The following is an 11746-nucleotide window of genomic DNA, read 5'->3' on the forward strand; positions in this document are numbered from 1 at the left end:
CATATAATATACACCTAATATAAAGTAAGAATATTTGTACGTTTATTTACCAAGTGAATTAAAGATTGGGGCTGATGTTAAACAGTCTTCTGGTAATAGATGGTCTTGGTACTGATTAATTTGTTTGATGTTCAGGTCTAATTAATGCAATAATTAAAAATATAAAAATATGAGATCTTAAAAGTTTTTAAGACAGATAGTAAATTTTCCGGTAACACAATGGAGAGCTGAATCATACCAAAGTAAAAAGTTAACATCAAAAGAAAAATATTGGAATATATACCAGACATGAGTTGTAACCCCAAAAATGCCTCTAGAAGAATATGGTCATAACATATTATAAACTAACAAATATTTTATTTACATTAAAATATGTAGCAATCATGGTGTCTCATCTTTCTGCCAAGATATAAATTTATACATAGTTTACATTGTATACGATGTATAATATCGAATAAATATATATTAAAGTATTATCGATTACTTTTCCGACTCTCAGGAGCGATGGATTTTGACATGTTGGGCACCGTGTTTTGAAAAACCATAAAAGAACCATTTTTGAGAAAGCGAACTAACTAGGCACTGGATAAACCTCATTCTTTAGCACCGTCATGGTTTTCATGTGATACCACATGTTGTTTCTTTTTTTCCTATATCTAACCTTAAAACACTGTGTTTATGTATTAATTATAATCCCTCCGCTTTTAGATATTTGAAGATTGAGTGAATAGATCAGCCGAATTTTATTATTGATGGGTTCAATTATTCAGCTAGATACCGTCAATGTTTTTAAACAAGTCTACCTCAAATTGTAAACAATATTTTAAACTTAAGTACTTACGCAGTGATATTCCAGGAATGTATATGACTTATGAGCTCAAAATATTTAAAAAGTACTATACTAAACATGTTTATGTGAAATATATGTAAATATGTCGGAATATGTAATATTGTTTTGAATGAACGGCTCTGCCGATTTCCAATTTTCATGTCTTAAATTTAGACCCCCGAGCCTTACCAAAAATTCTTTGTCCGCCTAGCTACGAGGTCTCATTGGGTACTATTCAGGATTAATGTATGTTTACGGATAGCTGAATCTTAACTGTAAAACTGAAGTGATATTTTCCAATGGAACAACTTAATTACTTATAACGTGAACTGTTACTTAAATGCAGTCATTAGAAAGTAAGCTTTTTCATTTGTGTGCATAATAGACTTGATAATATTATATTCTCTATAGGAATGAGCGTGATATTACTTATATTTAACATGAATTGAAAAGAAGAAGGAAGCATATCTAATTCAATAGTTCTCGCAGGGGTAAACTAGTTAATATATGAGCCACTCAGTGCACATATCGATTAACTCCACTTTTTGAAAAATCTTAAATTTAAGTGTCAAAGCCCTTGGTATAGTCATAACTTTTTATGTTTATAATAACATTCCTGAATAATAAAGATTAGCACCGTTAAATGGCAATTTTTTTTTTGCCATTGAATAATAATTAATTTATTTCAGAAGCCATTTCGATTAACTCCATTGTTTTTAAAGCTTGCGCAGAGGCAATATCGTAACCAATGAAGGTCTACTGAGGTGCGATTATTTCTAGTTTTTAAAGAAATAAATATTATACCGTTATAATCAAGATGAGTGAGACTAATAATGTGAGTGAGGAAAGCAGTGATGATTCTTCAATACGATTTATCAACAGAAAGTTTGGTCCAAGAAGACATTTATCGTTTTCCTCGGATTCATCGGATTGCAACAGTACAAACCCAACAAACAAATCGATTGGGAGGAAAAGAAGTCGTAATCCTGTTAAATGGATACGAAATTTACAAAAGCATAACAGGATAAAAGGTTTGGCATACAGGAATAGTGGAGGAAAATTAATACCTGCAAAAACATTTGGCGATATACAATGCATATGTCGTCAAAATTGCAATCAAAAAAATATAGTCAACTTGACCAAAATATTTTCTTAAGAGGTTGTTTCAAAGTTAACGAAATAAAAAGAAGGCGCCCTACGAATGAAACTAAAGAACGAAGATCACATTCGTTTACATATTACTTTCGAAAAGAGAGACTTGATATTCCCGTTTGTAAAAAATATTTTAGAGACACTTATCAGGTGAGTGACGGGCGGATATACGATTGTTGTTCTAAAGAACAAGTTACATCTTTGGTTGATAAGCCCAAAGGTCGCGTTGCAAGCAATAAAATAGATGATACAAATGTTATAAAGCATATAAACTCATTTCCAGCCTACAGTAGTCACTACACCAGAGCTCATGATCCAAGACGACAATATTTAAATCCTGACTTAAATATTAAGAAGATGTATGAACTATACGTCACAGAATGTGAAAAGGAAAACGTAGCAACAGTGAAAGAAAAATATTACTATATTGTGTTCTCTACAAAATTTAATTTACATTTTAAACAACCATCAAAGGATACGTGTCAAACTTGTGATGCTTTTCAAATAAAAAGTTAATCTTCAGACGATGAGGGAATTAAGATGGCAAAAATTGAAAAAGAAACTCACTTAAAAGAGGCTGAACGGGCTCGCAGTCAAATGGCTGCCGATCGAATGGCAACATCGGAAAAATTGTTCGTATTTTCTACGAAATTTATATGTTTATAATTTTGAATGTCATGAATTCAATAAAAATATAAGCCACATGTTTGTTTGGCCAGAAACTGATGGATCTCGTGGGTCTGAAGAAATTTCATCTTATCTAATAAAGTACATAAAGACTTACGCTGCAAATTTCGAAAAAATAATAGATTTTGCCATAATTGAGACATGTGCGAAAAAAAATCAAAACATTTTTTCACCAAATGATTGGTACCATATAATCAAAACATGTAAAAAGAAAGCGCCAGTTCATCTAATCCAAATGATTCACCAAGATTTTTTGTCAACAAAACCTTTAGAACTGTCTATCATTAACAGAAAAGTAACCGTCACAGGGCTTCCAGTAAATTGGCTTAAAATACGCTGGATAAAGTTAGAAAGGTCCAAACCCTATCTCATACAATTCAAATGTGACTATAATGAAGATACAGAATTTCAAGCCATTAATATAAGAAAATCTTTAGTGGGGAGACCGCAAAGTTTGAAAAATATAGATCAGCCTTTATTATATCCTAAAGGTAGAACTGTGACAAGGGAAAAATGGAAAGATATTATGGACCTGCTAAAATTCATTCCTCCTGTTGAACACGATTACTATAAGAACTTGTCAACAAATCGAAATGACGAATCCTCGCATACAGCTGATGAAGAAGACATTATTTATAATATTGCTGAATCATCCCAAAGAATAATGCCGCTAACATAAAGCTGCTATGAATTAATTACAAAAATTATATTATAACAGAACTGCCAACATTCATTTTTATATGAATAAAAATGTATAATCTTATTCGGATAAAAATGTATAATAACTAACTTTTTCTGTAATAAAAAAATTAAAAATGTAAAGACTAAATTTAACTTTATTAGTTTTCTCAGTTGCCAAATCGATTAACTCACATAAAAACTGTAACATTACTGACGATTGTTTGTTGGCTATTCTTTCTTATTAATTTTATATACCGTTAGATAAAAGCTATATCTGCAATTATATGCATTCTACATATTTGAATTCATATTATCAGAGGAATTTTAAAAAACAATATACATTACATCATCGCGTTTCTCAACTTTTCGTTTTATGGAGTTAATCGATGTGTGCACTGAGCGGCTCATATATTAGTATAGTATCTAACGATCCTGGGTTCTAGATTTCAAATAACTATCATAATTATTATTATTATACTGTATAATAATTGGGCGTGTCAATAATAAAAAATCGTCTAGACATCGAATTCTCACATAGGGTGTTAAAAAAAATGTTTCTTTTCTTAACGATTCGGTATGTTTTTTGAAGTGTTGAATTTTAGATTTGCCTACTCGTCCACGGTTAAGGCTTATAATTAGAAAACTTAGCTTTCTTGAAGGCCAAGATTCTTTATAATAATTATAATTATAAAATTGAATCTGATACAATTTTCTATACAATACGTATTTTATTTCATTTTTGGCCAAACTGAGATGTCACTAGAATGCTCTCATCCCTTCTAGAAGTCCGGTTTGAACTTGTTATACTAGAAATACATAAAATAGCTAACTTCAGGCATAAAGAGTTGATACTTGGGCACAACTGGACAGTGTAGGTTTTTTTTTTGGGGGGGGGGCGTTTTTCTCGGAGAACTGGAAAGTAGCCTGTGTTGAGAGCGCCCTAGTAGTATCTAAGTAAAGCCAAAAAAATTGAATGTAATAAACGCATTTTGTAGAAAATTTCGATATTCGAGAAATGCTTGATTTTTGTTTTTGGAAATAGATAAAACAGATATATATAGAGAGATATATTGTTGTTAAATACATTGTTTTAACTTTCCATTAAAGGCTTCAAATCTTGCCATACATAAACTTTTCAGTTATAAGATTGACTAAATCCTTGAAATCATTTTTAGTCATTTCGATATTTAATCTAGAACAATTTACCATTGAATAACTAATAAATTTTATTTATTCAATTTAAATTTTAGTAAACGTTTATATTTGTAAATGTCTGCCGTACTTTCGGAATAAGAAAAATTTTGAAAAATGAGTATATTTTTGAAAACTTTTTAAATCGGAGTTAATCGATTTAAGGGTTAATTTGAAAAATTAGTGAGGAGAAGTATTGTCATCGTAAATATCGTCGAAATATCTGTTTTAAACGAGTGAGGATTAATTTAAACTCATAGTAGGTTAATAACTGGTAGTGTAAGTAACATTTTTAACGATTTCGAGTTCTATCTTGTAAAAAGAATTCAGGATTATGAAGTCACGACTCAAGTTCTATTAATGTATCTTCTACACTCTATAATACCTCTATGCATCTGTACAAAATAGATGTCATTCTTCTAAATATTAGTTTTTAGAATTAAAAAAAAAAAAGTATGCTCAATTGTTACATAACTTAGTATATTAATTCATACAGTACAGACCAAAAATAATTATTTAAAAATTAAATTAAAACTCATTCTTATATCTAAATAATATAACAACATCTTTTGAAGGCATAGGATTTTTTTTTTTATGAATCTATACTAATCCTTACATTTTTTGCAGCATTTCTCTTTGCAATCTATAAACTTATACTGCACCCGGTTAAAATTGTAATGTTTGACTGCTATTTATATCAAGTCCTACGTTCAATATTACTTTACTAATAACCTTTATTATTTACTAATGTTTTTATTTATATGGAAATGGATAACAACAATCTAATATATTTATACACATAAATTAGTATAGGATACCAATATGCAAAGCAATAGTAAATATGGGTTTTCTCCCTCAAACCTAATAGTCGCCCTGAGGGATAAGTTAATAAATTAACTTAGTTTCTATTTATGTTTATTTTTGTATACATATTCCTTTTTCTGTCTTATTGCTTTATGTTCGGGATAATAAAATTAATAGAGGGTTGAGAAAAAAAAAATTAAATTCAACAGAATAATATTATTTAATATTTATTCAACATTTATTTCTTATATTTGCTAGTTGAATGTATGTCTAGATAAGATTTGTGATACAGGCTAATCGAGGATGGTTGTATTCAGAGTTCTAACTCGTGAGCCGAAATAGCTCAGTTGGGAGAGCGTTAGACTGAAGATCTAAAGGTCCCTGGTTCGATCCCGGGTTTCGGCATTACTTTTTTGTTATATTAAGTTTTGTATTATTAAACCTGATGATGTTTCAGAAGTTGTTGCTAAATACTTTTTTTGAAATCGATTATTTATAGTTTTATGCAAGTTATTTCTGACTGAAATATTGTAATAACCTCATCATGTTTTAGTAAATATTAATAGAGCAGCTTTCGGAATTACTTAACATTTTAATAAATTAGAAATCGATAAATAACAATTTAAGTTAATGAAGAAGTGTTTTTTAATCACATTTTTGCACATAAATATTACCTACAATAATTTATTTAATCAATAATATTTTTTTTTGTAAATTATTATGAAATGAAAACAAAATTAACATATTCTTAGACCAATTAGTTAAAAGAACATCGAGTTAGACTTGGTTTTCTTTTGGCTTTTATAATTGATTATATAAAAGTCTATTTATTGAAAAAAATTAGGACATTTATAGTTTTAATATATTCCTTTTCAAATATTTTTTTCGTTTTTAATTAATTAAAAACTCTCTAATTTCTCAACCTTTATTTATTTATCACATTAAAAATTCCATCTTCCCTATAAAATTTTAAAGGATAAGACTTATAATAAATAACAAATGGTTTAGTTAGTGAAATCATTCAGTGGCTTTGTCCATATTGCTTATAATACTGTTGCTAATGTTTTTTTGTTTTTTTTACATAAGGCGGAAATTTTAACATGCAAAACTAGTAAAAAAGTGTGATATTATATATTGGACAACTAATACTATTTATTGAAAAAAAAACTATACCAGTACATTGATATAGATTGATAATTATCCAACATGATGTTATATTGAGATAATCAGTTTTATGACGTCACAGTTTGATAAAAATTGATTTATTATGCAATTTCAATAGCTTTAATGCGTACACTTCATTTTTTTAATTGGCTTATGCAAGCCGAAATAGCTCAGTTGGGAGAGCGTTAGACTGAAGATCTAAAGGTCCCTGGTTCGATCCCGGGTTTCGGCAAAATACTTTTATAATTCCAGAACAACATTCATTATAACATTTTTGTAATAAATATATATTTTTTTAGATACATAACAGTGCTGGAAAACAATTAGAAAAACACCTTAGTCGTATCTAACTAAAATTAACTGTAGTTGTTATGAATACAATTTTTAGTTATTAGTGGTTCATTAATAAATAAACTAGTTGCTTTTTTGTTATCTCGTTTAACGTTTGTGCAAAGGAACATGGAAAAACATGGTTAGCAATTGAAGCGTCTGAGTAGTGCATGTTAGTTTTAACAGGACCATAGAATATTTATTTTACTTGATAACATTTCTCTAGCTAAAAATATGCTATCAAACTTGATATGAGATACGTAATCAGTCAAGTTTTCAAGATGGCATTTTACTTATTAAAAACTTTTCATAGCTCATATCTCAATTTTTGTATGAACGGAATTTTAAGTTTTATCAGTTTTTAAGTTCATCAGTTTTGAGATGTCTTCACAAATTGTTTCAGTGAAAAGGTTCGGTTTCTGTTTTTATTTCAAGTAAGGTTAACCTTATAACTTATTCATTGGTACCCTCACTCAGTCATTTATTGATTTTTGGTTTTAAAAAGTAGAAAAAATGAACTAATACGTCATTGTTCTCAGGGAAAAAGCCGATTATTTCAGAATTCCATTTCTGTTCATCGCTGACATTCAAAACAATACCATTTCCTCAATAGTATTACTGTTAGAAAATTTAGTTAATAATAAAGTATGGGTGCCTATAAACCCATTTTAGCCAATAGTATTAAAAAGTAAACCCCAGTTGAACTAACAACAGAAACCGGAAGATTCCATGAAATTACAAAAACATTTTGTGAAGGTATATCAAAACTACTGATAAACTGGTATCTAAATTTTAAAAAAACTAGTTTTCCCCCGCGAGAATCCTCGCATTAGATATGTTTCCTTCTCCTTTTCAGTACATTCGAAATATAAGGGATATCATGCCCATTCTTACAAACAATTTAACATTACCAAGAAAGTCTATTCCATACACACGACTGAAAAAGCTGCATACTTTATGATGACTATCTGTAAGTAGCAGTTTACGTAATAAGTAATTACATTGTCCCACTCGAAAATATTACTTTAGTTTTTCAGTCAAGTTTTGATTATCCATAAACATATATTAACCCTGAATTGTAACCACTGAGACCCCACAGCTATGCCGTACTCGAATGGATGTTTTAAGCTGATTATAAATTTTTGGTGGGAGCCTGCGGGTCATTATAATTTGAAACATGAAAATTTGAAATCAGTTGAGCTATTCGTTAAAAAAAAGAGTTACATATTCCGAAATATAAAGTTATGTTTACATATATTGCGAAGAAACATACATAGAATAGCATTTTTGTCTCAATATTTTGAGTTCAAATTCCTCTAAACATTCTTAGGATATCACTGTATAATTTGAGAAACAAAAACAATGAATTGGTTGACTCATTAGTTTAAAATATTTTTATATAAACACAGACGGACAGACTAAACACATTTGAAACAGACATTTTCAGAATCTTGAGCTGTACTTGCTTTCAAACATTTATGGTATCTAGTTGAATAATTTGAGCCATAAGAAATAAAAGGCTGAGATATTCCCTCAAAACGGACAGATTAGAATTAGTACGTAATTGTAAAAATTAATTTTCATAATATTTATAAGTAAAGATTCCGTAGTAAGTACTTACTGAAGCTAATAACATTCCATTCAATAAGGTAATGGGCATTAAATTAATTTGGATTCCAAGTATTAAATTTTTTTTTTAAATTTATTTATTTATTTTAAAATTTAATGTGGTAACACCCATTGGTGGTACTTCAAGCATTAATTTAAATTAGAAGGTCCCGTGGCCATCTTCTTTTCAGACGCCTCGGAGGGTTATCAGGGATTGTTAAGGATGAAAGATTAAGAATTAATGGGTTAGGATGGGTAAGGAGTTTGGAATGAAAAGACGCATTTTGGACCAAATCTGCAACGAACGGGATGTTAAGGTCTTTGTGGATGAGTTTATTTGTAACTTAATAAGGAGCATCAAGGATTTTACGTAGGATTTTGAATCGTGAGGATTGAATGCGGGAGGAATTTGATGGCTTGGTAGAGCCCCAGAGCTCAATTCCATATGTCCAAATTGGACTGACTATTAAAATATACTTGGAACAATAAACTTCATAATCATGTAAAAAAACAACATATGGTGAGTATACCATGGCGACAGGGCGCTATGGAAGCTAACCTTAGAATGTGGTTTGCTCTGTGCTTAATTCGTGTGACATCTCAAAAACAGTTCATTTTTGGGTTTTAGAACACAGAGGTCGACTTAAGTTCCATGGAAACGTACTTTCGCGTTGACAACCATCTCAAAATTTATAAAACCTAATTTGTACCGTCTTGATCCGTCGACATAATAAAGGAGTTTTGAAACCCTTCACTTACTTATATGGAATACATAGTAATTACTTTTACTTGCATATATATGGAATATATAGTAATTACTTTTACTTATATATATGTATATAGATGGGATATATAATAATTACTTACATTTACCTACTTATGTATGGAATATACAGCAAGGAAAAGTATTTCAATCGTAAATAATTCGAATTCTAATACTTGAGAGTGCCACTTCTTAAAATCTATTTTCACATTTATTTAATGTTCTCAAAAACAACTCTAATGATTTGGTTAAAATCGCCAAGTCAGTGTAGAATTTAATGATCTTCAATATCAGCTAGATCATATCCTCACTGAAATAGTATGACAGGGCTTAAATATTCATGTCTGCAACCACTCACACACTGACTAATTAATGGCTGTGTCGAAAAAGACCCAATAAAAATACCAATCTAAAGCTAAATAAAAATACAAGCGCTAAATTTAATAATAGGGGTTCTCTTTATGCTGCAGATATACTATAAGCGTATCAAAAATTCAAACTTAAAATAAAAAAATAAATTCTGATTAAAAAAAAAAATAGTTTTTGCAATAACTGAAAAACTATACATCGTCTGGAAAATTATAGCCACTCATTTAAAAGATAATTAAATTCTTTACAAAACAAATCATCTAAATCAGTATTAGCGAAAAAACTTGTTTTATATCTATTTTTTTATCTTATACAAGAACAGAAAGAATCCTACTGACTTACTGAGTAGCTAAAATTATTAAGAGTACTGTAGAGCCCCTGCCCCTTGTCGATTACAAAGTTATATCAACAGAACAATATGAATAGAGCTTTAATAATTGTAACGATCACTTAAAAAAGGTAGAATATGGACATTTGAATTAAAAGCTAAATAAATAATTATTATCATGAGAGTGATTAAGAGCGGGGGGAGGGAGTGTCGGGGATTAAAACTGTCTGATACGGGACCTTTCACTAGTATATAAAATTAAATATAATTGGGAATTTCAAAACCACAATTATTCTTGGCATTAAATATTTAAAAATTGGATCATATTTTAATGATCGGTAAAATAAAATTTCAGACTTGAGTAATGTTATATTGGAATTAATATTTATAAAGTTGTACCTTTTCTGGGCATTCATTCTGAATTGGACTATAATATTTTATGAAATTATTTCAGTCCATCTGTTTAGTATTACCAATTTTATTTTATCACTCTATTTTAGGTTTACATTTGATTTTTTAAAAATTATAAAAAATAATAGTGTTGGTTTAGTTTTATGATACATTTGACCATTGAGAGTGTTTAACAATATTCTTGGACTGAAAGAACTGAAGATCTAAATGCCCTTGTTTGATCCCGCGTTTTGTTTCTAGTTTTTTAATAACTATAGATTTCATAATTTTAAACAAAATAGTGCAGTATTTTTACTTATGAACGTTGAGAGTGTTGATGTAATTTTCCCAACGATTCATGAGCCGAAATAGCTCAGTGGAAGAGCATTAGACTGAAGATCTTAAGGTCCCTGGTTTGATACAGGGTTTCGACACTAGCTTTTTATTATCGATGGATTTCATAATTTTAAACGAATTAGTGCAATATGTTTTCATATAGCCGTTGAGAGTGTTTACGTAATTATCTGCAAGATTCATGAGCCGAAATAGCTCAGTTGTGAGAGCGTTGGACTGAAGATTTAAAGCCCCTGTTTTGTTTTGATCTCGCGTTTCGGGACTAGTTTTTTATTTATGGATATCATAATTTTAAACGAATTAGTGCAATATTCTTAGATATGACTGTTGAGAGTTTTAATGTAATTATCTATGCGATTCATGAGCCGAAATAGCTCAGTTGGGAGAGCGTTAGACTGAAGATCTAAAGGTCCCTGGTTCGATCCCGGGTTTCGGCACTGATTTTTTATCATCTATGGATATCATAGTTTTAAAAGAATTAGTGCAATATTTTTAGTATTGCAATGTCGAATCAAAGATCAACTAGGAATGAATATTATTTTTCTATTCAAATGAATATTTCGTTCTACTATGTTTTTATGATTTATTAATACGAAATAAATTCGATACGAGAGCACATACTAACCACTGTACTTGGAGCTGAAATTAATCCTTTCAATTCATGAAATTTTAATTGTCGCTTTCCTACATGTTATATATAATAAATATTTTCTACTTATAAAAATTTACATTAATTATAATAATTTATTATAAAATTTTATAACCGTCTTTTACGAGATTTCGAAGAGAGGCAGATCAAATATTGACAAAAACAGTTCTAATATTTAGAAGCAGACATGGTTAATGATGAAATACAGTTAACTTAACATTTTAAAACTCTTGAAAATGGCCATTATACTGGAAGTACAGACCATTTAAATTAAAAGGATTACGGTTTTAAAAGTGCATTTTCTTAGAAATAAAGATTACACAAAGCTAACAGCAAAACTACTTCATGATTAATATTTATCCATTATCCTTCTATTATCAAAGAGAGGTTTTTAATTATTTTAAATTAAAAAAATTAAAGATCAAACTCTTTCGAAAATGCAGCATT

The 11746-nt window shown here is 29.4% G+C and overlaps 4 non-coding genes and 1 pseudogene across 4 annotated transcripts; all 5 read left to right on the forward strand.

Moving 5' to 3' along the window:
• The first annotated feature begins 1548 nt into the window (after positions 1 to 1548).
• On the forward strand, positions 1549 to 1612 carry LOC136795644 (U4 spliceosomal RNA; annotated as a pseudogene).
• A 4064-nt stretch (positions 1613 to 5676) lies between these two features.
• On the forward strand, positions 5677 to 5749 carry TRNAF-GAA (transfer RNA phenylalanine (anticodon GAA)). Its single transcript has one exon. It is a non-coding gene; the product is annotated as a tRNA-Phe (tRNA).
• A 918-nt stretch (positions 5750 to 6667) lies between these two features.
• Positions 6668 to 6740, forward strand: TRNAF-GAA (transfer RNA phenylalanine (anticodon GAA)). Its single transcript has one exon. It is a non-coding gene; the product is annotated as a tRNA-Phe (tRNA).
• Positions 6741 to 10658: 3918 nt separating this feature from the next.
• Positions 10659 to 10730, forward strand: TRNAF-GAA (transfer RNA phenylalanine (anticodon GAA)). The gene has a single exon. It is a non-coding gene; the product is annotated as a tRNA-Phe (tRNA).
• Positions 10731 to 11014: 284 nt separating this feature from the next.
• TRNAF-GAA (transfer RNA phenylalanine (anticodon GAA)) lies at positions 11015 to 11087 on the forward strand. The gene has a single exon. It is a non-coding gene; the product is annotated as a tRNA-Phe (tRNA).
• The last annotated feature ends 659 nt before the right edge of the window (positions 11088 to 11746 follow it).

This window comes from Halyomorpha halys, unplaced genomic scaffold, assembly GCF_000696795.3.
Source record: "Halyomorpha halys isolate HHAL.00 unplaced genomic scaffold, Hhal_1.1 Scaffold2095.1, whole genome shotgun sequence".
In the NCBI taxonomy this organism is placed as follows: Eukaryota; Metazoa; Arthropoda; class Insecta; order Hemiptera; family Pentatomidae; genus Halyomorpha; species Halyomorpha halys.